The following is a 24,432-nucleotide window of genomic DNA, read 5'->3' as shown; positions in this document are numbered from 1 at the left end:
TGATGCTTACGATGATCTTTGGTATCTCACCAAAATCTGCAAGCTGCCGAATGGTTGAGCGGTCTGGGGGACTACGTTCAGGTTGTATGCTCTCCTGGACTTGTGGGTTCAAATACCGCTTCTGGCAGCTCAGTTTTGCTTAAATATTACCCAGGATGTTTTAGCAATTGCTACATGAAAATATTTTCAGAATAAAAAGACCTTCTGGTAAGAATGAAGAAAAAGGATTGCAGTGCCAAGCAGCACGAGGATTACCGAGGCATTAAGAACTGGGGCTTAACATCTTAGTCTAGGCTGATGGTGAAAAGAGCTGTTTTGGAACCATGTTAGTAGAACCAATGTGGCTGTTCTCAAGAAGCTAAATATTCTAGTACATAAGATGCTTTTTAATGGTGAATTGATGTTACTACCAGCTTTCAAATCTGCTTAGGTTTTTTCCAACAGGGTTCTATCAGAACATAACTAAAAGAAAAGATATGCACACATACTGGGCTGATGTGAGCGCTTTGCTTTTAAACCTGCAATTTGAATCAAGGAAGGAAAAAGTCCTTCAAAACTTTTTCTGTTCAACCCTCTGACTATTAAATCCTCAACTAATATAAAGCAGTGCTGCACCAGGGAATGAAAAACTGCTCCAGGCTTTATATTTCATCCCAAGAATTGGACTCTTAGCACGACCAAACTTTCTTTGAGTTTCGCAATTTTTTCGACTTGTGTATTTGAGGATGGCCGCATGATCTTTTCAGGAAGCATGGGTTCATTCCTACTTATGACATTCTAAGATTTTTGAAAAAGGAATATAGAATTGGTCAAAAATATTGTGGGACTCTTTCAAAATGCAGGCTTCATAGCTCAGGGGTTAGAGCACTGGTCTTGTAAACCAGGGGTCGTGAGTTCGATTCTCACTGAGGCCAAATTTTCTTAGTAAAGGCTATCGTGAACATCAAACCTTCTGAAAGTGGTTTTTGCCTATGAGAAAGGATCTTTCAACACTTTCTCTTTACAGCCCTCTGAATGCCAAAATCAAAAAGTCGAGATTTTATAGTCCTTTAATCTCACTTCAACAATTAAGCTCTTAACATGACCCAATTCTCTTCTGGTTGCAGAAAATTTTCATCGCCATGTAGGTCACTGTGACTGCATGCTCTTACCCTGGGAGCGAGACCTTGAATGCCACTTTACACAGGTGGGATATACCTTGAATGGAATGTGTTATCAGAACAATACCTATTGCTTGAATCAAAGTTTGATGTCACGCATCATTTTTAAATAATTTTAATGATTTGGGAAATTAAAATCTTGCAGTTTTCACTCTTTCCACCTAGCCCTATTATTCTGCTCTGTAGAAATCGCTTTTTAGTAGTGATCTGATTGTCATTACAGGCAGAATTACAAATATAGATAAAACCTTTTGTATTAATCAAAATGGATCACACCATTCACATTAGATCATGTGCACAACTCACTCAAACCTTTACTTGCAGGATTCCCTTAACACAGGTTAGCACATGCTTGGAGCACACTATCAGACGAACAATGCCTTCTCTCCCGTCTATTGTTTTGAAGCGCTTTTAGTTGCTTGCTTAGTCAAAAAAGATAAACCTTTTTTGTTGATGCTTACGATGATCTTTGGTATCTCACCAAAATCTGCAAGCTGCCGAATGGTTGAGCGGTCTGGGGGACTACGTTCAGGTTGTATGCTCTCCTGGACTTGTGGGTTCAAATACCGCTTCTGGCAGCTCAGTTTTGCTTAAATATTACCCAGGATGTTTTAGCAATTGCTACATGAAAATATTTTCAGAATAAAAAGACCTTCTGGTAAGAATGAAGAAAAAGGATTGTAGTGCCAAGCAGCACGAGGATTACCGAGGCATTAAGAACTGGGGCTTAACATCTTAGTCTAGGCTGATGGTGAAAAGAGCTGTTTTGGAACCATGTTAGTAGAACCAATGTGGCTGTTCTCAAGAAGCTAAATATTCTAGTACATAAGATGCTTTTTAATGGTGAATTGATGTTACTACCAGCTTTCAAATCTGCTTAGGTTTTTTCCAACAGGGTTCTATCAGAACATAACTAAAAGAAAAGATATGCACACATACTGGGCTGATGTGAGCGCTTTGCTTTTAAACCTGCAATTTGAATCAAGGAAGGAAAAAGTCCTTCAAAACTTTTTCTGTTCAACCCTCTGACTATTAAATCCTCAACTAATATAAAGCAGTGCTGCACCAGGGAATGAAAAACTGCTCCAGGCTTTATATTTCATCCCAAGAATTGGACTCTTAGCACGACCAAACTTTCTTTGAGTTTCGCAATTTTTTCGACTTGTGTATTTGAGGATGGCCGCATGATCTTTTCAGGAAGCATGGGTTCATTCCTACTTATGACATTCTAAGATTTTTGAAAAAGGAATATAGAATTGGTCAAAAATATTGTGGGACTCTTTCAAAATGCAGGCTTCATAGCTCAGGGGTTAGAGCACTGGTCTTGTAAACCAGGGGTCGTGAGTTCGATTCTCACTGAGGCCAAATTTTCTTAGTAAAGGCTATCGTGAACATCAAACCTTCTGAAAGTGGTTTTTGCCTATGAGAAAGGATCTTTCAACACTTTCTCTTTACAGCCCTCTGAATGCCAAAATCAAAAAGTCGAGATTTTATAGTCCTTTAATCTCACTTCAACAATTAAGCTCTTAACATGACCCAATTCTCTTCTGGTTGCAGAAAATTTTCATCGCCATGTAGGTCACTGTGACTGCATGCTCTTACCCTGGGAGCGAGACCTTGAATGCCACTTTACACAGGTGGGATATACCTTGAATGGAATGTGTTATCAGAACAATACCTATTGCTTGAATCAAAGTTTGATGTCACGCATAATTTTTAAATAATTTTAATGATTTGGGAAATTAAAATCTTGCAGTTTTCACTCTTTCCACCTAGCCCTATTATTCTGCTCTGTAGAAATCGCTTTTTAGTAGTGATCTGATTGTCATTACAGGCAGAATTACAAATATAGATAAAACCTTTTGTATTAATCAAAATGGATCACACCATTCACATTAGATCATGTGCACAACTCACTCAAACCTTTACTTGCAGGATTCCCTTAACACAGGTTAGCACATGCTTGGAGCACACTATCAGACGAACAATGCCTTCTCTCCCGTCTATTGTTTTGAAGCGCTTTTAGTTGCTTGCTTAGTCAAAAAAGATAAACCTTTTTTGTTGATGCTTACGATGATCTTTGGTATCTCACCAAAATCTGCAAGCTGCCGAATGGTTGAGCGGTCTGGGGGACTACGTTCAGGTTGTATGCTCTCCTGGACTTGTGGGTTCAAATACCGCTTCTGGCAGCTCAGTTTTGCTTAAATATTACCCAGGATGTTTTAGCAATTGCTACATGAAAATATTTTCAGAATAAAAAGACCTTCTGGTAAGAATGAAGAAAAAGGATTGTAGTGCCAAGCAGCACGAGGATTACCGAGGCATTAAGAACTGGGGCTTAACATCTTAGTCTAGGCTGATGGTGAAAAGAGCTGTTTTGGAACCATGTTAGTAGAACCAATGTGGCTGTTCTCAAGAAGCTAAATATTCTAGTACATAAGATGCTTTTTAATGGTGAATTGATGTTACTACCAGCTTTCAAATCTGCTTAGGTTTTTTCCAACAGGGTTCTATCAGAACATAACTAAAAGAAAAGATATGCACACATACTGGGCTGATGTGAGCGCTTTGCTTTTAAACCTGCAATTTGAATCAAGGAAGGAAAAAGTCCTTCAAAACTTTTTCTGTTCAACCCTCTGACTATTAAATCCTCAACTAATATAAAGCAGTGCTGCACCAGGGAATGAAAAACTGCTCCAGGCTTTATATTTCATCCCAAGAATTGGACTCTTAGCACGACCAAACTTTCTTTGAGTTTCGCAATTTTTTCGACTTGTGTATTTGAGGATGGCCGCATGATCTTTTCAGGAAGCATGGGTTCATTCCTACTTATGACATTCTAAGATTTTTGAAAAAGGAATATAGAATTGGTCAAAAATATTGTGGGACTCTTTCAAAATGCAGGCTTCATAGCTGAGGGGTTAGAGCACTGGTCTTGTAAACCAGGGGTCGTGAGTTCGATTCTCACTGAGGCCAAATTTTCTTAGTAAAGGCTATCGTGAACATCAAACCTTCTGAAAGTGGTTTTTGCCTATGAGAAAGGATCTTTCAACACTTTCTCTTTACAGCCCTCTGAATGCCAAAATCAAAAAGTCGAGATTTTATAGTCCTTTAATCTCACTTCAACAATTAAGCTCTTAACATGACCCAATTCTCTTCTGGTTGCAGAAAATTTTCATCGCCATGTAGGTCACTGTGACTGCATGCTCTTACCCTGGGAGCGAGACCTTGAATGCCACTTTACACAGGTGGGATATACCTTGAATGGAATGTGTTATCAGAACAATACCTATTGCTTGAATCAAAGTTTGATGTCACGCATAATTTTTAAATAATTTTAATGATTTGGGAAATTAAAATCTTGCAGTTTTCACTCTTTCCACCTAGCCCTATTATTCTGCTCTGTAGAAATCGCTTTTTAGTAGTGATCTGATTGTCATTACAGGCAGAATTACAAATATAGATAAAACCTTTTGTATTAATCAAAATGGATCACACCATTCACATTAGATCATGTGCACAACTCACTCAAACCTTTACTTGCAGGATTCCCTTAACACAGGTTAGCACATGCTTGGAGCACACTATCAGACGAACAATGCCTTCTCTCCCGTCTATTGTTTTGAAGCGCTTTTAGTTGCTTGCTTAGTCAAAAAAGATAAACCTTTTTTGTTGATGCTTACGATGATCTTTGGTATCTCACCAAAATCTGCAAGCTGCCGAATGGTTGAGCGGTCTGGGGGACTACGTTCAGGTTGTATGCTCTCCTGGACTTGTGGGTTCAAATACCGCTTCTGGCAGCTCAGTTTTGCTTAAATATTACCCAGGATGTTTTAGCAATTGCTACATGAAAATATTTTCAGAATAAAAAGACCTTCTGGTAAGAATGAAGAAAAAGGATTGCAGTGCCAAGCAGCACGAGGATTACCGAGGCATTAAGAACTGGGGCTTAACATCTTAGTCTAGGCTGATGGTGAAAAGAGCTGTTTTGGAACCATGTTAGTAGAACCAATGTGGCTGTTCTCAAGAAGCTAAATATTCTAGTACATAAGATGCTTTTTAATGGTGAATTGATGTTACTACCAGCTTTCAAATCTGCTTAGGTTTTTTCCAACAGGGTTCTATCAGAACATAACTAAAAGAAAAGATATGCACACATACTGGGCTGATGTGAGCGCTTTGCTTTTAAACCTGCAATTTGAATCAAGGAAGGAAAAAGTCCTTCAAAACTTTTTCTGTTCAACCCTCTGACTATTAAATCCTCAACTAATATAAAGCAGTGCTGCACCAGGGAATGAAAAACTGCTCCAGGCTTTATATTTCATCCCAAGAATTGGACTCTTAGCACGACCAAACTTTCTTTGAGTTTCGCAATTTTTTCGACTTGTGTATTTGAGGATGGCCGCATGATCTTTTCAGGAAGCATGGGTTCATTCCTACTTATGACATTCTAAGATTTTTGAAAAAGGAATATAGAATTGGTCAGAAATATTGTGGGACTGTTTCAAAATGCAGGCTTCATAGCTCAGGGGTTAGAGCACTGGTCTTGTAAACCAGGGGTCGTGAGTTCGATTCTCACTGAGGCCAAATTTTCTTAGTAAAGGCTATCGTGAACATCAAACCTTCTGAAAGTGGTTTTTGCCTATGAGAAAGGATCTTTCAACACTTTCTCTTTACAGCCCTCTGAATGCCAAAATCAAAAAGTCGAGATTTTATAGTCCTTTAATCTCACTTCAACAATTAAGCTCTTAACATGACCCAATTCTCTTCTGGTTGCAGAAAATTTTCATCGCCATGTAGGTCACTGTGACTGCATGCTCTTACCCTGGGAGCGAGACCTTGAATGCCACTTTACACAGGTGGGATATACCTTGAATGGAATGTGTTATCAGAACAATACCTATTGCTTGAATCAAAGTTTGATGTCACGCATCATTTTTAAATAATTTTAATGATTTGGGAAATTAAAATCTTGCAGTTTTCACTCTTTCCACCTAGCCCTATTATTCTGCTCTGTAGAAATCGCTTTTTAGTAGTGATCTGATTGTCATTACAGGCAGAATTACAAATATAGATAAAACCTTTTGTATTAATCAAAATGGATCACACCATTCACATTAGATCATGTGCACAACTCACTCAAACCTTTACTTGCAGGATTCCCTTAACACAGGTTAGCACATGCTTGGAGCACACTATCAGACGAACAATGCCTTCTCTCCCGTCTATTGTTTTGAAGCGCTTTTAGTTGCTTGCTTAGTCAAAAAAGATAAACCTTTTTTGTTGATGCTTACGATGATCTTTGGTATCTCACCAAAATCTGCAAGCTGCCGAATGGTTGAGCGGTCTGGGGGACTACGTTCAGGTTGTATGCTCTCCTGGACTTGTGGGTTCAAATACCGCTTCTGGCAGCTCAGTTTTGCTTAAATATTACCCAGGATGTTTTAGCAATTGCTACATGAAAATATTTTCAGAATAAAAAGACCTTCTGGTAAGAATGAAGAAAAAGGATTGTAGTGCCAAGCAGCACGAGGATTACCGAGGCATTAAGAACTGGGGCTTAACATCTTAGTCTAGGCTGATGGTGAAAAGAGCTGTTTTGGAACCATGTTAGTAGAACCAATGTGGCTGTTCTCAAGAAGCTAAATATTCTAGTACATAAGATGCTTTTTAATGGTGAATTGATGTTACTACCAGCTTTCAAATCTGCTTAGGTTTTTTCCAACAGGGTTCTATCAGAACATAACTAAAAGAAAAGATATGCACACATACTGGGCTGATGTGAGCGCTTTGCTTTTAAACCTGCAATTTGAATCAAGGAAGGAAAAAGTCCTTCAAAACTTTTTCTGTTCAACCCTCTGACTATTAAATCCTCAACTAATATAAAGCAGTGCTGCACCAGGGAATGAAAAACTGCTCCAGGCTTTATATTTCATCCCAAGAATTGGACTCTTAGCACGACCAAACTTTCTTTGAGTTTCGCAATTTTTTCGACTTGTGTATTTGAGGATGGCCGCATGATCTTTTCAGGAAGCATGGGTTCATTCCTACTTATGACATTCTAAGATTTTTGAAAAAGGAATATAGAATTGGTCAGAAATATTGTGGGACTGTTTCAAAATGCAGGCTTCATAGCTCAGGGGTTAGAGCACTGGTCTTGTAAACCAGGGGTCGTGAGTTCGATTCTCACTGAGGCCAAATTTTCTTAGTAAAGGCTATCGTGAACATCAAACCTTCTGAAAGTGGTTTTTGCCTATGAGAAAGGATCTTTCAACACTTTCTCTTTACAGCCCTCTGAATGCCAAAATCAAAAAGTCGAGATTTTATAGTCCTTTAATCTCACTTCAACAATTAAGCTCTTAACATGACCCAATTCTCTTCTGGTTGCAGAAAATTTTCATCGCCATGTAGGTCACTGTGACTGCATGCTCTTACCCTGGGAGCGAGACCTTGAATGCCACTTTACACAGGTGGGATATACCTTGAATGGAATGTGTTATCAGAACAATACCTATTGCTTGAATCAAAGTTTGATGTCACGCATCATTTTTAAATAATTTTAATGATTTGGGAAATTAAAATCTTGCAGTTTTCACTCTTTCCACCTAGCCCTATTATTCTGCTCTGTAGAAATCGCTTTTTAGTAGTGATCTGATTGTCATTACAGGCAGAATTACAAATATAGATAAAACCTTTTGTATTAATCAAAATGGATCACACCATTCACATTAGATCATGTGCACAACTCACTCAAACCTTTACTTGCAGGATTCCCTTAACACAGGTTAGCACATGCTTGGAGCACACTATCAGACGAACAATGCCTTCTCTCCCGTCTATTGTTTTGAAGCGCTTTTAGTTGCTTGCTTAGTCAAAAAAGATAAACCTTTTTTGTTGATGCTTACGATGATCTTTGGTATCTCACCAAAATCTGCAAGCTGCCGAATGGTTGAGCGGTCTGGGGGACTACGTTCAGGTTGTATGCTCTCCTGGACTTGTGGGTTCAAATACCGCTTCTGGCAGCTCAGTTTTGCTTAAATATTACCCAGGATGTTTTAGCAATTGCTACATGAAAATATTTTCAGAATAAAAAGACCTTCTGGTAAGAATGAAGAAAAAGGATTGTAGTGCCAAGCAGCACGAGGATTACCGAGGCATTAAGAACTGGGGCTTAACATCTTAGTCTAGGCTGATGGTGAAAAGAGCTGTTTTGGAACCATGTTAGTAGAACCAATGTGGCTGTTCTCAAGAAGCTAAATATTCTAGTACATAAGATGCTTTTTAATGGTGAATTGATGTTACTACCAGCTTTCAAATCTGCTTAGGTTTTTTCCAACAGGGTTCTATCAGAACATAACTAAAAGAAAAGATATGCACACATACTGGGCTGATGTGAGCGCTTTGCTTTTAAACCTGCAATTTGAATCAAGGAAGGAAAAAGTCCTTCAAAACTTTTTCTGTTCAACCCTCTGACTATTAAATCCTCAACTAATATAAAGCAGTGCTGCACCAGGGAATGAAAAACTGCTCCAGGCTTTATATTTCATCCCAAGAATTGGACTCTTAGCACGACCAAACTTTCTTTGAGTTTCGCAATTTTTTCGACTTGTGTATTTGAGGATGGCCGCATGATCTTTTCAGGAAGCATGGGTTCATTCCTACTTATGACATTCTAAGATTTTTGAAAAAGGAATATAGAATTGGTCAAAAATATTGTGGGACTCTTTCAAAATGCAGGCTTCATAGCTCAGGGGTTAGAGCACTGGTCTTGTAAACCAGGGGTCGTGAGTTCGATTCTCACTGAGGCCAAATTTTCTTAGTAAAGGCTATCGTGAACATCAAACCTTCTGAAAGTGGTTTTTGCCTATGAGAAAGGATCTTTCAACACTTTCTCTTTACAGCCCTCTGAATGCCAAAATCAAAAAGTCGAGATTTTATAGTCCTTTAATCTCACTTCAACAATTAAGCTCTTAACATGACCCAATTCTCTTCTGGTTGCAGAAAATTTTCATCGCCATGTAGGTCACTGTGACTGCATGCTCTTACCCTGGGAGCGAGACCTTGAATGCCACTTTACACAGGTGGGATATACCTTGAATGGAATGTGTTATCAGAACAATACCTATTGCTTGAATCAAAGTTTGATGTCACGCATCATTTTTAAATAATTTTAATGATTTGGGAAATTAAAATCTTGCAGTTTTCACTCTTTCCACCTAGCCCTATTATTCTGCTCTGTAGAAATCGCTTTTTAGTAGTGATCTGATTGTCATTACAGGCAGAATTACAAATATAGATAAAACCTTTTGTATTAATCAAAATGGATCACACCATTCACATTAGATCATGTGCACAACTCACTCAAACCTTTACTTGCAGGATTCCCTTAACACAGGTTAGCACATGCTTGGAGCACACTATCAGACGAACAATGCCTTCTCTCCCGTCTATTGTTTTGAAGCGCTTTTAGTTGCTTGCTTAGTCAAAAAAGATAAACCTTTTTTGTTGATGCTTACGATGATCTTTGGTATCTCACCAAAATCTGCAAGCTGCCGAATGGTTGAGCGGTCTGGGGGACTACGTTCAGGTTGTATGCTCTCCTGGACTTGTGGGTTCAAATACCGCTTCTGGCAGCTCAGTTTTGCTTAAATATTACCCAGGATGTTTTAGCAATTGCTACATGAAAATATTTTCAGAATAAAAAGACCTTCTGGTAAGAATGAAGAAAAAGGATTGTAGTGCCAAGCAGCACGAGGATTACCGAGGCATTAAGAACTGGGGCTTAACATCTTAGTCTAGGCTGATGGTGAAAAGAGCTGTTTTGGAACCATGTTAGTAGAACCAATGTGGCTGTTCTCAAGAAGCTAAATATTCTAGTACATAAGATGCTTTTTAATGGTGAATTGATGTTACTACCAGCTTTCAAATCTGCTTAGGTTTTTTCCAACAGGGTTCTATCAGAACATAACTAAAAGAAAAGATATGCACACATACTGGGCTGATGTGAGCGCTTTGCTTTTAAACCTGCAATTTGAATCAAGGAAGGAAAAAGTCCTTCAAAACTTTTTCTGTTCAACCCTCTGACTATTAAATCCTCAACTAATATAAAGCAGTGCTGCACCAGGGAATGAAAAACTGCTCCAGGCTTTATATTTCATCCCAAGAATTGGACTCTTAGCACGACCAAACTTTCTTTGAGTTTCGCAATTTTTTCGACTTGTGTATTTGAGGATGGCCGCATGATCTTTTCAGGAAGCATGGGTTCATTCCTACTTATGACATTCTAAGATTTTTGAAAAAGGAATATAGAATTGGTCAAAAATATTGTGGGACTGTTTCAAAATGCAGGCTTCATAGCTCAGGGGTTAGAGCACTGGTCTTGTAAACCAGGGGTCGTGAGTTCGATTCTCACTGAGGCCAAATTTTCTTAGTAAAGGCTATCGTGAACATCAAACCTTCTGAAAGTGGTTTTTGCCTATGAGAAAGGATCTTTCAACACTTTCTCTTTACAGCCCTCTGAATGCCAAAATCAAAAAGTCGAGATTTTATAGTCCTTTAATCTCACTTCAACAATTAAGCTCTTAACATGACCCAATTCTCTTCTGGTTGCAGAAAATTTTCATCGCCATGTAGGTCACTGTGACTGCATGCTCTTACCCTGGGAGCGAGACCTTGAATGCCACTTTACACAGGTGGGATATACCTTGAATGGAATGTGTTATCAGAACAATACCTATTGCTTGAATCAAAGTTTGATGTCACGCATCATTTTTAAATAATTTTAATGATTTGGGAAATTAAAATCTTGCAGTTTTCACTCTTTCCACCTAGCCCTATTATTCTGCTCTGTAGAAATCGCTTTTTAGTAGTGATCTGATTGTCATTACAGGCAGAATTACAAATATAGATAAAACCTTTTGTATTAATCAAAATGGATCACACCATTCACATTAGATCATGTGCACAACTCACTCAAACCTTTACTTGCAGGATTCCCTTAACACAGGTTAGCACATGCTTGGAGCACACTATCAGACGAACAATGCCTTCTCTCCCGTCTATTGTTTTGAAGCGCTTTTAGTTGCTTGCTTAGTCAAAAAAGATAAACCTTTTTTGTTGATGCTTACGATGATCTTTGGTATCTCACCAAAATCTGCAAGCTGCCGAATGGTTGAGCGGTCTGGGGGACTACGTTCAGGTTGTATGCTCTCCTGGACTTGTGGGTTCAAATACCGCTTCTGGCAGCTCAGTTTTGCTTAAATATTACCCAGGATGTTTTAGCAATTGCTACATGAAAATATTTTCAGAATAAAAAGACCTTCTGGTAAGAATGAAGAAAAAGGATTGTAGTGCCAAGCAGCACGAGGATTACCGAGGCATTAAGAACTGGGGCTTAACATCTTAGTCTAGGCTGATGGTGAAAAGAGCTGTTTTGGAACCATGTTAGTAGAACCAATGTGGCTGTTCTCAAGAAGCTAAATATTCTAGTACATAAGATGCTTTTTAATGGTGAATTGATGTTACTACCAGCTTTCAAATCTGCTTAGGTTTTTTCCAACAGGGTTCTATCAGAACATAACTAAAAGAAAAGATATGCACACATACTGGGCTGATGTGAGCGCTTTGCTTTTAAACCTGCAATTTGAATCAAGGAAGGAAAAAGTCCTTCAAAACTTTTTCTGTTCAACCCTCTGACTATTAAATCCTCAACTAATATAAAGCAGTGCTGCACCAGGGAATGAAAAACTGCTCCAGGCTTTATATTTCATCCCAAGAATTGGACTCTTAGCACGACCAAACTTTCTTTGAGTTTCGCAATTTTTTCGACTTGTGTATTTGAGGATGGCCGCATGATCTTTTCAGGAAGCATGGGTTCATTCCTACTTATGACATTCTAAGATTTTTGAAAAAGGAATATAGAATTGGTCAGAAATATTGTGGGACTGTTTCAAAATGCAGGCTTCATAGCTCAGGGGTTAGAGCACTGGTCTTGTAAACCAGGGGTCGTGAGTTCGATTCTCACTGAGGCCAAATTTTCTTAGTAAAGGCTATCGTGAACATCAAACCTTCTGAAAGTGGTTTTTGCCTATGAGAAAGGATCTTTCAACACTTTCTCTTTACAGCCCTCTGAATGCCAAAATCAAAAAGTCGAGATTTTATAGTCCTTTAATCTCACTTCAACAATTAAGCTCTTAACATGACCCAATTCTCTTCTGGTTGCAGAAAATTTTCATCGCCATGTAGGTCACTGTGACTGCATGCTCTTACCCTGGGAGCGAGACCTTGAATGCCACTTTACACAGGTGGGATATACCTTGAATGGAATGTGTTATCAGAACAATACCTATTGCTTGAATCAAAGTTTGATGTCACGCATCATTTTTAAATAATTTTAATGATTTGGGAAATTAAAATCTTGCAGTTTTCACTCTTTCCACCTAGCCCTATTATTCTGCTCTGTAGAAATCGCTTTTTAGTAGTGATCTGATTGTCATTACAGGCAGAATTACAAATATAGATAAAACCTTTTGTATTAATCAAAATGGATCACACCATTCACATTAGATCATGTGCACAACTCACTCAAACCTTTACTTGCAGGATTCCCTTAACACAGGTTAGCACATGCTTGGAGCACACTATCAGACGAACAATGCCTTCTCTCCCGTCTATTGTTTTGAAGCGCTTTTAGTTGCTTGCTTAGTCAAAAAAGATAAACCTTTTTTGTTGATGCTTACGATGATCTTTGGTATCTCACCAAAATCTGCAAGCTGCCGAATGGTTGAGCGGTCTGGGGGACTACGTTCAGGTTGTATGCTCTCCTGGACTTGTGGGTTCAAATACCGCTTCTGGCAGCTCAGTTTTGCTTAAATATTACCCAGGATGTTTTAGCAATTGCTACATGAAAATATTTTCAGAATAAAAAGACCTTCTGGTAAGAATGAAGAAAAAGGATTGTAGTGCCAAGCAGCACGAGGATTACCGAGGCATTAAGAACTGGGGCTTAACATCTTAGTCTAGGCTGATGGTGAAAAGAGCTGTTTTGGAACCATGTTAGTAGAACCAATGTGGCTGTTCTCAAGAAGCTAAATATTCTAGTACATAAGATGCTTTTTAATGGTGAATTGATGTTACTACCAGCTTTCAAATCTGCTTAGGTTTTTTCCAACAGGGTTCTATCAGAACATAACTAAAAGAAAAGATATGCACACATACTGGGCTGATGTGAGCGCTTTGCTTTTAAACCTGCAATTTGAATCAAGGAAGGAAAAAGTCCTTCAAAACTTTTTCTGTTCAACCCTCTGACTATTAAATCCTCAACTAATATAAAGCAGTGCTGCACCAGGGAATGAAAAACTGCTCCAGGCTTTATATTTCATCCCAAGAATTGGACTCTTAGCACGACCAAACTTTCTTTGAGTTTCGCAATTTTTTCGACTTGTGTATTTGAGGATGGCCGCATGATCTTTTCAGGAAGCATGGGTTCATTCCTACTTATGACATTCTAAGATTTTTGAAAAAGGAATATAGAATTGGTCAAAAATATTGTGGGACTCTTTCAAAATGCAGGCTTCATAGCTCAGGGGTTAGAGCACTGGTCTTGTAAACCAGGGGTCGTGAGTTCGATTCTCACTGAGGCCAAATTTTCTTAGTAAAGGCTATCGTGAACATCAAACCTTCTGAAAGTGGTTTTTGCCTATGAGAAAGGATCTTTCAACACTTTCTCTTTACAGCCCTCTGAATGCCAAAATCAAAAAGTCGAGATTTTATAGTCCTTTAATCTCACTTCAACAATTAAGCTCTTAACATGACCCAATTCTCTTCTGGTTGCAGAAAATTTTCATCGCCATGTAGGTCACTGTGACTGCATGCTCTTACCCTGGGAGCGAGACCTTGAATGCCACTTTACACAGGTGGGATATACCTTGAATGGAATGTGTTATCAGAACAATACCTATTGCTTGAATCAAAGTTTGATGTCACGCATCATTTTTAAATAATTTTAATGATTTGGGAAATTAAAATCTTGCAGTTTTCACTCTTTCCACCTAGCCCTATTATTCTGCTCTGTAGAAATCGCTTTTTAGTAGTGATCTGATTGTCATTACAGGCAGAATTACAAATATAGATAAAACCTTTTGTATTAATCAAAATGGATCACACCATTCACATTAGATCATGTGCACAACTCACTCAAACCTTTACTTGCAGGATTCCCTTAACACAGGTTAGCACATGCTTGGAGCACACTATCAGACGAACAATGCCTTCTCTCCCGTCTATTGTTTTGAAGCGCTTTTAGTTGCTTGCTTAGTCAAAAAAGATAAACCTTTTTTGTTGATGCTTACGATGATCTTTGGTATCTCACCAAAATCTGCAAGCTGCCGAATGGTTGAGCGGTCTGGGGGACTACGTTCAGGTTGTATGCTCTCCTGGACTTGTGGGTTCAAATACCGCTTCTGGCAGCTCAGTTTTGCTTAAATATTACCCAGGATGTTTTAGCAATTGCTACATGAAAATATTTTCAGAATAAAAAGACCTTCTGGTAAGAATGAAGAAAAAGGATTGTAGTGCCAAGCAGCACGAGGATTACCGAGGCATTAAGAACTGGGGCTTAACATCTTAGTCTAGGCTGATGGTGAAAAGAGCTGTTTTGGAACCATGTTAGTAGAACCAATGTGGCTGTTCTCAAGAAGCTAAATATTCTAGTACATAAGATGCTTTTTAATGGTGAATTGATGTTACTACCAGCTTTCAAATCTGCTTAGGTTTTTTCCAACAGGGTTCTATCAGAACATAACTAAAAGAAAAGATATGCACACATACTGGGCTGATGTGAGCGCTTTGCTTTTAAACCTGCAATTTGAATCAAGGAAGGAAAAAGTCCTTCAAAACTTTTTCTGTTCAACCCTCTGACTATTAAATCCTCAACTAATATAAAGCAGTGCTGCACCAGGGAATGAAAAACTGCTCCAGGCTTTATATTTCATCCCAAGAATTGGACTCTTAGCACGACCAAACTTTCTTTGAGTTTCGCAATTTTTTCGACTTGTGTATTTGAGGATGGCCGCATGATCTTTTCAGGAAGCATGGGTTCATTCCTACTTATGACATTCTAAGATTTTTGAAAAAGGAATATAGAATTGGTCAGAAATATTGTGGGACTGTTTCAAAATGCAGGCTTCATAGCTCAGGGGTTAGAGCACTGGTCTTGTAAACCAGGGGTCGTGAGTTCGATTCTCACTGAGGCCAAATTTTCTTAGTAAAGGCTATCGTGAACATCAAACCTTCTGAAAGTGGTTTTTGCCTATGAGAAAGGATCTTTCAACACTTTCTCTTTACAGCCCTCTGAATGCCAAAATCAAAAAGTCGAGATTTTATAGTCCTTTAATCTCACTTCAACAATTAAGCTCTTAACATGACCCAATTCTCTTCTGGTTGCAGAAAATTTTCATCGCCATGTAGGTCACTGTGACTGCATGCTCTTACCCTGGGAGCGAGACCTTGAATGCCACTTTACACAGGTGGGATATACCTTGAATGGAATGTGTTATCAGAACAATACCTATTGCTTGAATCAAAGTTTGATGTCACGCATCATTTTTAAATAATTTTAATGATTTGGGAAATTAAAATCTTGCAGTTTTCACTCTTTCCACCTAGCCCTATTATTCTGCTCTGTAGAAATCGCTTTTTAGTAGTGATCTGATTGTCATTACAGGCAGAATTACAAATATAGATAAAACCTTTTGTATTAATCAAAATGGATCACACCATTCACATTAGATCATGTGCACAACTCACTCAAACCTTTACTTGCAGGATTCCCTTAACACAGGTTAGCACATGCTTGGAGCACACTATCAGACGAACAATGCCTTCTCTCCCGTCTATTGTTTTGAAGCGCTTTTAGTTGCTTGCTTAGTCAAAAAAGATAAACCTTTTTTGTTGATGCTTACGATGATCTTTGGTATCTCACCAAAATCTGCAAGCTGCCGAATGGTTGAGCGGTCTGGGGGACTACGTTCAGGTTGTATGCTCTCCTGGACTTGTGGGTTCAAATACCGCTTCTGGCAGCTCAGTTTTGCTTAAATATTACCCAGGATGTTTTAGCAATTGCTACATGAAAATATTTTCAGAATAAAAAGACCTTCTGGTAAGAATGAAGAAAAAGGATTGTAGTGCCAAGCAGCACGAGGATTACCGAGGCATTAAGAACTGGGGCTTAACATCTTAGTCTAGGCTGATGGTGAAAAGAGCTGTTTTGGAACCATGTTAGTAGAACCAATGTGGCTGTTCTCAAGAAGCTAAATATTCTAGTACATAAGATGCTTTTTAATGGTGAATTGATGTTACTACCAGCTTTCAAATCTGCTTAGGTTTTTTCCAACAGGGTTCTATCAGAACATAACTAAAAGAAAAGATATGCACACATACTGGGCTGATGTGAGCGCTTTGCTTTTAAACCTGCAATTTGAATCAAGGAAGGAAAAAGTCCTTCAAAACTTTTTCTGTTCAACCCTCTGACTATTAAATCCTCAACTAATATAAAGCAGTGCTGCACCAGGGAATGAAAAACTGCTCCAGGCTTTATATTTCATCCCAAGAATTGGACTCTTAGCACGACCAAACTTTCTTTGAGTTTCGCAATTTTTTCGACTTGTGTATTTGAGGATGGCCGCATGATCTTTTCAGGAAGCATGGGTTCATTCCTACTTATGACATTCTAAGATTTTTGAAAAAGGAATATAGAATTGGTCAGAAATATTGTGGGACTGTTTCAAAATGCAGGCTTCATAGCTCAGGGGTTAGAGCACTGGTCTTGTAAACCAGGGGTCGTGAGTTCGATTCTCACTGAGGCCAAATTTTCTTAGTAAAGGCTATCGTGAACATCAAACCTTCTGAAAGTGGTTTTTGCCTATGAGAAAGGATCTTTCAACACTTTCTCTTTACAGCCCTCTGAATGCCAAAATCAAAAAGTCGAGATTTTATAGTCCTTTAATCTCACTTCAACAATTAAGCTCTTAACATGACCCAATTCTCTTCTGGTTGCAGAAAATTTTCATCGCCATGTAGGTCACTGTGACTGCATGCTCTTACCCTGGGAGCGAGACCTTGAATGCCACTTTACACAGGTGGGATATACCTTGAATGGAATGTGTTATCAGAACAATACCTATTGCTTGAATCAAAGTTTGATGTCACGCATCATTTTTAAATAATTTTAATGATTTGGGAAATTAAAATCTTGCAGTTTTCACTCTTTCCACCTAGCCCTATTATTCTGCTCTGTAGAAATCGCTTTTTAGTAGTGATCTGATTGTCATTACAGGCAGAATTACAAATATAGATAAAACCTTTTGTATTAATCAAAATGGATCACACCATTCACATTAGATCATGTGCACAACTCACTCAAACCTTTACTTGCAGGATTCCCTTAACACAGGTTAGCACATGCTTGGAGCACACTATCAGACGAACAATGCCTTCTCTCCCGTCTATTGTTTTGAAGCGCTTTTAGTTGCTTGCTTAGTCAAAAAAGATAAACCTTTTTTGTTGATGCTTACGATGATCTTTGGTATCTCACCAAAATCTGCAAGCTGCCGAATGGTTGAGCGGTCTGGGGGACTACGTTCAGGTTGTATGCTCTCCTGGACTTGTGGGTTCAAATACCGCTTCTGGCAGCTCAGTTTTGCTTAAATATTACCCAGGATGTTTTAGCAATTGCTACATGAAAATATTTTCAGAATAAAAAGACCTTCTGGTAAGAATGAAGAAAAAGGATTGTAGTGCCAAGCAGCACGAGGATTACCGAGGCATTAAGAACTGGGGCTTAACATCTTAGTCTAGGCTGATGGTGAAAAGAGCTGTTTTGGAACCATGTTAGTAGAACCAATGTGGCTGTTCTCAAGAAGCTAAATATTCTAGTACATAAGATGCTTTTTAATGGTGAATTGATGTTACTACCAGCTTTCAAATCTGCTTAGGTTTTTTCCAACAGGGTTCTATCAGAACATAACTAAAAGAAAAGATATGCACACATACTGGGCTGATGTGAGCGCTTTGCTTTTAAACCTGCAATTTGAATCAAGGAAGGAAAAAGTCCTTCAAAACTTTTTCTGTTCAACCCTCTGACTATTAAATCCTCAACTAATATAAAGCAGTGCTGCACCAGGGAATGAAAAACTGCTCCAGGCTTTATATTTCATCCCAAGAATTGGACTCTTAGCACGACCAAACTTTCTTTGAGTTTCGCAATTTTTTCGACTTGTGTATTTGAGGATGGCCGCATGATCTTTTCAGGAAGCATGGGTTCATTCCTACTTATGACATTCTAAGATTTTTGAAAAAGGAATATAGAATTGGTCAAAAATATTGTGGGACTCTTTCAAAATGCAGGCTTCATAGCTCAGGGGTTAGAGCACTGGTCTTGTAAACCAGGGGTCGTGAGTTCGATTCTCACTGAGGCCAAATTTTCTTAGTAAAGGCTATCGTGAACATCAAACCTTCTGAAAGTGGTTTTTGCCTATGAGAAAGGATCTTTCAACACTTTCTCTTTACAGCCCTCTGAATGCCAAAATCAAAAAGTCGAGATTTTATAGTCCTTTAATCTCACTTCAACAATTAAGCTCTTAACATGACCCAATTCTCTTCTGGTTGCAGAAAATTTTCATCGCCATGTAGGTCACTGTGACTGCATGCTCTTACCCTGGGAGCGAGACCTTGAATGCCACTTTACACAGGTGGGATATACCTTGAATGGAATGTGTTATCAGAACAATACCTATTGCTTGAATCAAAGTTTGATGTCACGCATCATTTTTAAATAATTTTAATGATTTGGGAAATTAAAATCTTGCAGTTTTCACTCTTTCCACCTAGCCCTATTATTCTGCTCTGTAGAAATCGCTTTTTAGTAGTGATCTGATTGTCATTACAGGCAGAATTACAAATATAGATAAAACCTTTTGTATTAATCAAAATGGATCACACCATTCACATTAGATCATGTGCACAACTCACTCAAACCTTTACTTGCAGGATTCCCTTAACACAGGTTAGCACATGCTTGGAGCACACTATCAGACGAACAATGCCTTCTCTCCCGTCTATTGTTTTGAAGCGCTTTTAGTTGCTTGCTTAGTCAAAAAAGATAAACCTTTTTTGTTGATGCTTACGATGATCTTTGGTATCTCACCAAAATCTGCAAGCTGCCGAATGGTTGAGCGGTCTGGGGGACTATGTTCAGGTTGTATGCTCTCCTGGACTTGTGGGTTCAAATACCGCTTCTGGCAGCTCAGTTTTGCTTAAATATTACCCAGGATGTTTTAGCAATTGCTACATGAAAATATTTTCAGAATAAAAAGACCTTCTGGTAAGAATGAAGAAAAAGGATTGTAGTGCCAAGCAGCACGAGGATTACCGAGGCATTAAGAACTGGGGCTTAACATCTTAGTCTAGGCTGATGGTGAAAAGAGCTGTTTTGGAACCATGTTAGTAGAACCAATGTGGCTGTTCTCAAGAAGCTAAATATTCTAGTACATAAGATGCTTTTTAATGGTGAATTGATGTTACTACCAGCTTTCAAATCTGCTTAGGTTTTTTCCAACAGGGTTCTATCAGAACATAACTAAAAGAAAAGATATGCACACATACTGGGCTGATGTGAGCGCTTTGCTTTTAAACCTGCAATTTGAATCAAGGAAGGAAAAAGTCCTTCAAAACTTTTTCTGTTCAACCCTCTGACTATTAAATCCTCAACTAATATAAAGCAGTGCTGCACCAGGGAATGAAAAACTGCTCCAGGCTTTATATTTCATCCCAAGAATTGGACTCTTAGCACGACCAAACTTTCTTTGAGTTTCGCAATTTTTTCGACTTGTGTATTTGAGGATGGCCGCATGATCTTTTCAGGAAGCATGGGTTCATTCCTACTTATGACATTCTAAGATTTTTGAAAAAGGAATATAGAATTGGTCAAAAATATTGTGGGACTCTTTCAAAATGCAGGCTTCATAGCTCAGGGGTTAGAGCACTGGTCTTGTAAACCAGAGGTCGTGAGTTCGATTCTCACTGAGGCCAAATTTTCTTAGTAAAGGCTATCGTGAACATCAAACCTTCTGAAAGTGGTTTTTGCCTATGAGAAAGGATCTTTCAACACTTTCTCTTTACAGCCCTCTGAATGCCAAAATCAAAAAGTCGAGATTTTATAGTCCTTTAATCTCACTTCAACAATTAAGCTCTTAACATGACCCAATTCTCTTCTGGTTGCAGAAAATTTTCATCGCCATGTAGGTCACTGTGACTGCATGCTCTTACCCTGGGAGCGAGACCTTGAATGCCACTTTACACAGGTGGGATATACCTTGAATGGAATGTGTTATCAGAACAATACCTATTGCTTGAATCAAAGTTTGATGTCACGCATCATTTTTAAATAATTTTAATGATTTGGGAAATTAAAATCTTGCAGTTTTCACTCTTTCCACCTAGCCCTATTATTCTGCTCTGTAGAAATCGCTTTTTAGTAGTGATCTGATTGTCATTACAGGCAGAATTACAAATATAGATAAAACCTTTTGTATTAATCAAAATGGATCACACCATTCACATTAGATCATGTGCACAACTCACTCAAACCTTTACTTGCAGGATTCCCTTAACACAGGTTAGCACATGCTTGGAGCACACTATCAGACGAACAATGCCTTCTCTCCCGTCTATTGTTTTGAAGCGCTTTTAGTTGCTTGCTTAGTCAAAAAAGATAAACCTTTTTTGTTGATGCTTACGATGATCTTTGGTATCTCACCAAAATCTGCAAGCTGCCGAATGGTTGAGCGGTCTGGGGGACTACGTTCAGGTTGTATGCTCTCCTGGACTTGTGGGTTCAAATACCGCTTCTGGCAGCTCAGTTTTGCTTAAATATTACCCAGGATGTTTTAGCAATTGCTACATGAAAATATTTTCAGAATAAAAAGACCTTCTGGTAAGAATGAAGAAAAAGGATTGTAGTGCCAAGCAGCACGAGGATTACCGAGGCATTAAGAACTGGGGCTTAACATCTTAGTCTAGGCTGATGGTGAAAAGAGCTGTTTTGGAACCATGTTAGTAGAACCAATGTGGCTGTTCTCAAGAAGCTAAATATTCTAGTACATAAGATGCTTTTTAATGGTGAATTGATGTTACTACCAGCTTTCAAATCTGCTTAGGTTTTTTCCAACAGGGTTCTATCAGAACATAACTAAAAGAAAAGATATGCACACATACTGGGCTGATGTGAGCGCTTTGCTTTTAAACCTGCAATTTGAATCAAGGAAGGAAAAAGTCCTTCAAAACTTTTTCTGTTCAACCCTCTGACTATTAAATCCTCAACTAATATAAAGCAGTGCTGCACCAGGGAATGAAAAACTGCTCCAGGCTTTATATTTCATCCCAAGAATTGGACTCTTAGCACGACCAAACTTTCTTTGAGTTTCGCAATTTTTTCGACTTGTGTATTTGAGGATGGCCGCATGATCTTTTCAGGAAGCATGGGTTCATTCCTACTTATGACATTCTAAGATTTTTGAAAAAGGAATATAGAATTGGTCAAAAATATTGTGGGACTGTTTCAAAATGCAGGCTTCATAGCTCAGGGGTTAGAGCACTGGTCTTGTAAACCAGGGGTCGTGAGTTCGATTCTCACTGAGGCCAAATTTTCTTAGTAAAGGCTATCGTGAACATCAAACCTTCTGAAAGTGGTTTTTGCCTATGAGAAAGCATCTTTCAACACTTTCTCTTTACAGCCCTCTGAATGCCAAAATCAAAAAGTCGAGATTTTATAGTCCTTTAATCTCACTTCAACAATTAAGCTCTTAACATGACCCAATTCTCTTCTGGTTGCAGAAAATTTTCATCGCCATGTAGGTCACTGTGACTGCATGCTCTTACCCTGGGAGCGAGACCTTGAATGCCACTTTACACAGGTGGGATATACCTTGAATGGAATGTGTTATCAGAACAATACCTATTGCTTGAATCAAAGTTTGATGTCACGCATCATTTTTAAATAATTTTAATGATTTGGGAAATTAAAATCTTGCAGTTTTCACTCTTTCCACCTAGCCCTATTATTCTGCTCTGTAGAAATCGCTTTTTAGTAGTGATCTGATTGTCATTACAGGCAGAATTACAAATATAGATAAAACCTTTTGTATTAATCAAAATGGATCACACCATTCACATTAGATCATGTGCACAACTCACTCAAACCTTTACTTGCAGGATTCCCTTAACACAGGTTAGCACATGCTTGGAGCACACTATCAGACGAACAATGCCTTCTCTCCCGTCTATTGTTTTGAAGCGCTTTTAGTTGCTTGCTTAGTCAAAAAAGATAAACCTTTTTTGTTGATGCTTACGATGATCTTTGGTATCTCACCAAAATCTGCAAGCTGCCGAATGGTTGAGCGGTCTGGGGGACTACGTTCAGGTTGTATGCTCTCCTGGACTTGTGGGTTCAAATACCGCTTCTGGCAGCTCAGTTTTGCTTAAATATTACCCAGGATGTTTTAGCAATTGCTACATGAAAATATTTTCAGAATAAAAAGACCTTCTGGTAAGAATGAAGAAAAAGGATTGTAGTGCCAAGCAGCACGAGGATTACCGAGGCATTAAGAACTGGGGCTTAACATCTTAGTCTAGGCTGATGGTGAAAAGAGCTGTTTTGGAACCATGTTAGTAGAACCAATGTGGCTGTTCTCAAGAAGCTAAATATTCTAGTACATAAGATGCTTTTTAATGGTGAATTGATGTTACTACCAGCTTTCAAATCTGCTTAGGTTTTTTCCAACAGGGTTCTATCAGAACATAACTAAAAGAAAAGATATGCACACATACTGGGCTGATGTGAGCGCTTTGCTTTTAAACCTGCAATTTGAATCAAGGAAGGAAAAAGTCCTTCAAAACTTTTTCTGTTCAACCCTCTGACTATTAAATCCTCAACTAATATAAAGCAGTGCTGCACCAGGGAATGAAAAACTGCTCCAGGCTTTATATTTCATCCCAAGAATTGGACTCTTAGCACGACCAAACTTTCTTTGAGTTTCGCAATTTTTTCGACTTGTGTATTTGAGGATGGCCGCATGATCTTTTCAGGAAGCATGGGTTCATTCCTACTTATGACATTCTAAGATTTTTGAAAAAGGAATATAGAATTGGTCAAAAATATTGTGGGACTCTTTCAAAATGCAGGCTTCATAGCTCAGGGGTTAGAGCACTGGTCTTGTAAACCAGGGGTCGTGAGTTCGATTCTCACTGAGGCCAAATTTTCTTAGTAAAGGCTATCGTGAACATCAAACCTTCTGAAAGTGGTTTTTGCCTATGAGAAAGGATCTTTCAACACTTTCTCTTTACAGCCCTCTGAATGCCAAAATCAAAAAGTCGAGATTTTATAGTCCTTTAATCTCACTTCAACAATTAAGCTCTTAACATGACCCAATTCTCTTCTGGTTGCAGAAAATTTTCATCGCCATGTAGGTCACTGTGACTGCATGCTCTTACCCTGGGAGCGAGACCTTGAATGCCACTTTACACAGGTGGGATATATCTTGAATGGAATGTGTTATCAGAACAATACCTATTGCTTGAATCAAAGTTTGATGTCACGCATCATTTTTAAATAATTTTAATGATTTGGGAAATTAAAATCTTGCAGTTTTCACTCTTTCCACCTAGCCCTATTATTCTGCTCTGTAGAAATCGCTTTTTAGTAGTGATCTGATTGTCATTACAGGCAGAATTACAAATATAGATAAAACCTTTTGTATTAATCAAAATGGATCACACCATTCACATTACATCATGTGCACAACTCACTCAAACCTTTACTTGCAGGATTCCCTTAACACAGGTTAGCACATGCTTGGAGCACACTATCAGACGAACAATGCCTTCTCTCCCGTCTATTGTTTTGAAGCGCTTTTAGTTGCTTGCTTAGTCAAAAAAGATAAACCTTTTTTGTTGATGCTTACGATGATCTTTGGTATCTCACCAAAATCTGCAAGCTGCCGAATGGTTGAGCGGTCTGGGGGACTATGTTCAGGTTGTATGCTCTCCTGGACTTGTGGGTTCAAATACCGCTTCTGGCAGCTCAGTTTTGCTTAAATATTACCCAGGATGTTTTAGCAATTGCTACATGAAAATATTTTCAGAATAAAAAGACCTTCTGGTAAGAATGAAGAAAAAGGATTGTAGTGCCAAGCAGCACGAGGATTACCGAGGCATTAAG

The 24,432-nt window shown here is 38.6% G+C and overlaps 14 non-coding genes across 14 annotated transcripts; all 14 read left to right on the top strand.

Annotated features, from left to right (window-relative positions):
• The first annotated feature begins 841 nt into the window (after positions 1-841).
• Positions 842-914, top strand: TRNAT-UGU (transfer RNA threonine (anticodon UGU)). The gene has a single exon. It is a non-coding gene; the product is annotated as a tRNA-Thr (tRNA).
• A 1,538-nt stretch (positions 915-2,452) lies between these two features.
• On the top strand, positions 2,453-2,525 carry TRNAT-UGU (transfer RNA threonine (anticodon UGU)). Its single transcript has one exon. It is a non-coding gene; the product is annotated as a tRNA-Thr (tRNA).
• Positions 2,526-5,674: 3,149 nt separating this feature from the next.
• TRNAT-UGU (transfer RNA threonine (anticodon UGU)) lies at positions 5,675-5,747 on the top strand. The gene has a single exon. It is a non-coding gene; the product is annotated as a tRNA-Thr (tRNA).
• Positions 5,748-7,285: 1,538 nt separating this feature from the next.
• TRNAT-UGU (transfer RNA threonine (anticodon UGU)) lies at positions 7,286-7,358 on the top strand. The gene has a single exon. It is a non-coding gene; the product is annotated as a tRNA-Thr (tRNA).
• A 1,538-nt stretch (positions 7,359-8,896) lies between these two features.
• Positions 8,897-8,969, top strand: TRNAT-UGU (transfer RNA threonine (anticodon UGU)). Its single transcript has one exon. It is a non-coding gene; the product is annotated as a tRNA-Thr (tRNA).
• A 1,538-nt stretch (positions 8,970-10,507) lies between these two features.
• TRNAT-UGU (transfer RNA threonine (anticodon UGU)) lies at positions 10,508-10,580 on the top strand. Its single transcript has one exon. It is a non-coding gene; the product is annotated as a tRNA-Thr (tRNA).
• Positions 10,581-12,118: 1,538 nt separating this feature from the next.
• TRNAT-UGU (transfer RNA threonine (anticodon UGU)) lies at positions 12,119-12,191 on the top strand. The gene has a single exon. It is a non-coding gene; the product is annotated as a tRNA-Thr (tRNA).
• Positions 12,192-13,729: 1,538 nt separating this feature from the next.
• Positions 13,730-13,802, top strand: TRNAT-UGU (transfer RNA threonine (anticodon UGU)). Its single transcript has one exon. It is a non-coding gene; the product is annotated as a tRNA-Thr (tRNA).
• Positions 13,803-15,340: 1,538 nt separating this feature from the next.
• On the top strand, positions 15,341-15,413 carry TRNAT-UGU (transfer RNA threonine (anticodon UGU)). The gene has a single exon. It is a non-coding gene; the product is annotated as a tRNA-Thr (tRNA).
• Positions 15,414-16,951: 1,538 nt separating this feature from the next.
• On the top strand, positions 16,952-17,024 carry TRNAT-UGU (transfer RNA threonine (anticodon UGU)). The gene has a single exon. It is a non-coding gene; the product is annotated as a tRNA-Thr (tRNA).
• Positions 17,025-18,562: 1,538 nt separating this feature from the next.
• TRNAT-UGU (transfer RNA threonine (anticodon UGU)) lies at positions 18,563-18,635 on the top strand. The gene has a single exon. It is a non-coding gene; the product is annotated as a tRNA-Thr (tRNA).
• A 1,538-nt stretch (positions 18,636-20,173) lies between these two features.
• TRNAT-UGU (transfer RNA threonine (anticodon UGU)) lies at positions 20,174-20,246 on the top strand. The gene has a single exon. It is a non-coding gene; the product is annotated as a tRNA-Thr (tRNA).
• Positions 20,247-21,784: 1,538 nt separating this feature from the next.
• On the top strand, positions 21,785-21,857 carry TRNAT-UGU (transfer RNA threonine (anticodon UGU)). Its single transcript has one exon. It is a non-coding gene; the product is annotated as a tRNA-Thr (tRNA).
• Positions 21,858-23,395: 1,538 nt separating this feature from the next.
• TRNAT-UGU (transfer RNA threonine (anticodon UGU)) lies at positions 23,396-23,468 on the top strand. Its single transcript has one exon. It is a non-coding gene; the product is annotated as a tRNA-Thr (tRNA).
• The last annotated feature ends 964 nt before the right edge of the window (positions 23,469-24,432 follow it).

Source organism: Eleutherodactylus coqui, chromosome 7, assembly GCF_035609145.1.
Source record: "Eleutherodactylus coqui strain aEleCoq1 chromosome 7, aEleCoq1.hap1, whole genome shotgun sequence".
In the NCBI taxonomy this organism is placed as follows: Eukaryota; Metazoa; Chordata; class Amphibia; order Anura; family Eleutherodactylidae; genus Eleutherodactylus; species Eleutherodactylus coqui.
Note: the sequence above shows the minus strand (reverse complement) of the source record. Positions and strands in the feature narration are given on the sequence as shown.